The sequence below is a fragment of the Parasteatoda tepidariorum genome, chromosome 3, assembly GCF_043381705.1.
Source record: "Parasteatoda tepidariorum isolate YZ-2023 chromosome 3, CAS_Ptep_4.0, whole genome shotgun sequence".
NCBI classification, from domain to species: domain Eukaryota; kingdom Metazoa; phylum Arthropoda; class Arachnida; order Araneae; family Theridiidae; genus Parasteatoda; species Parasteatoda tepidariorum.
This window is the reverse complement of record NC_092206.1, coordinates 56,430,717-56,433,469: the sequence shown is the minus strand read 5'-3', so window position 1 is coordinate 56,433,469 and position 2,753 is coordinate 56,430,717.

Here is a 2,753-nt window from a genome sequence, read left to right as displayed (position 1 = left end):
GCATCAAATATAGGTCAAGATTAAGTACAGGGTGAAGAACTAAGAGAAACCGAGTATTTAAATGTTTTAACCCTTAGAACTCAGTAGATGTTAGTGATTATAATTGACTGTAGATGTCACCACTTATGTTAATCATTAGAAGATCCAGTCATTATTCTATTGGAAATTTTGAGTTTTAGTGTGCAAATATATGTGAGCATGTATTTAGTTAAAAAGTTTTTCATTCATCTAAACAAAGTTTTTTTTAAAATAATTACTTAAAAGGTTATATTAAGATTTTTATTTGCTATATTAATATATTATATATATTAATATATTATTAATATATATAAATATATTGGGAGTGTAAATAATTTTCAGCTGTTTTCCATCAAAAATTAGCATTTTTTTTTGTGAAAAAATGGTATATTACCTTTTATTTAAAGTATTCTCCAATACTAGACACTACTTGTTCCCATCTTTCTGGGAGCATTCGGATACCACATCGGAAGAACTTTTCTTCTTTTGAGGACCCATTCCTTAGTTTTTTCGAATGATATCTTTCGAGGACATCTACGAATCGACCCATTCCTTAGTTTCTTCAAATGATGAAAATTTTTGCTCAGACAGATTATGTGCCATCAACCGAAATTGGTGATAATTTGAAGGGGCAAGATCTGGTGAATATGGCGGGTGGGATAGGACTTCCCATTGATGTGTTTCCAAGTAGCAAAATCAATTTTCATGCAAAATTGAAGTTCAATGTCTCTTGGCTTCAGTTAGAATGGTACCCAGCTTTCTTGTTTTTTCATCATTCCCAAGGATTTTAAACGATATGAAATTGCTTGCTTTGTCACTTGTAATGTAAGAGCAAGTTCTTTTTGCGTTTGACACGAATCTTCTTCCAATAATTCTTCCGATTCCTTGTCTTCGTACAATTTTGACCTTCCACTACGCTTTTTGTCTTCCACATCAAACTCACCGTTTTTAAACTTCTGAAACCACTCACGACAACTTCTCTCACTTAAAGCAGACTTACCATATGCTTCTCCAAGCAATCAATGCACCATAGCTCCAAATTTCTTCAAATTAGGGAAGTAAATCAAAAATTACCACAAATGATGCTTATTTGGCACAAAACTTGACATTTTTGCAAGAAAACAATTACGTAATGCTAATACGGAATCACTAATANTTAACCCCTTGGGGACAGGTGATTCATAAAAATATTCGTACAAAATCAGAATCAGGATGTAAATAAATAAAAAACGGTATCTTAAATGTTGTCGTTGCTAATTTGACAGACTTACTTTGCTTTTACTTTGCTTTTCTACTGTTAGTTTTATCATGAATATAATCAATGTTAGTTCAAAGTATAACTAAACAATTCTATTTTGAACTAAAGTAATGGTGAATTAAATAAATGAAACAATTATAACCCCACCCACAAATAAATTGCTAAAGAACAACTTTAGTTACCAGTTTTATCTTTTTACCCTGATTGATACGGTTTTATGTTGTCACGTATTTGTGACAGTCTGCGCGAAAGGGTTAAAGCAGACTTACCATATGCTTCTCCAAGCAATCAATGCGCCATAGCTGCAAATTTCTTCAAATTAGGGAAGTAAATCAAAAATTACCACAAATGATGCTTATTTGGCACAAAACTTGACATTTTTGCAAGAAAACAATTACGTAATGCTATTACGGAATCACTAATATTTTAAGGTTATAATGTTAACAGATGAACAAACTTACAATAAAACGTTTAACACCAGTCAACTTCTACATAACCTTCTTGTAATGCCATCTTGTGACGAACAACGGGAACTTATTTACACACCTAATATTTTTTTAATTTATCCATAATTTTATGAGTGAATTTAAAATAAATCATAAAAATTCCTTGTAAAATACTATAATTTTTTAGTCTGTAAACATAAGCTGAAAATGAATGATATAAGTCAAATTATGGTTTTCGTTGAATATAAAACTAAATAAAACTAACAAAATTATTGTATATTTGCCATTTCTTTTCCATTGGCAATTTACTTGAAATAATTTCGTTAATACATCCGAAATATTAGGTGAATAGTGATATATTGATTGGATCTAATGGTATTAATAGGTTCATTAAAAAAAGCTTTAAAAAAAGTCCTTACTCTTACAACCCCTTTAACTCTTTCATGGAACCCTAAGGTTCCGCAGAACACTATCTGCGAACCTGTGCTGTAAATCGACAAACTATATGCGACTTTAAGGGGAGTTATTGCGAATCAAAGATCGTCACATAACTTTTATTCATCCTGGATATCTTTTTAAGTCTAACTTATGCAACTTGGCTTGATACAAAAAAAATGCCGGCATAATTTTCGGCAAGATTGACAAAAAGTGGAAGCAAGATGCAAATACTACCAAAATTGGCTCACATAACTGTTACATTTGAAAGAAATGGAAAGAATTAGTTTGTCCAAATAAATCTATACAGAAATCAGGTTTCTAGGATTCTTACTATATGAAACCAGGATTTGTGATCTTTTCAATATTTAGCTTTCCTGTCTGGAAGTTTCAAAAGAATTCTCCTAAGCCTAAGGGGATTCCGTCGTATTTTAGGATTTCCACAAAAATTGTTTCGGGCATTGCGATTAGAAAAATATTTCCTCAATATCTACAATCCACTATGTAAACAAAATTAACAAAGTCAGAGAGTGTATATCAGTTTATTCAAAACATGTGACGAATTATCGTCAGAAATTTGTTAAGATCCCTTGTAA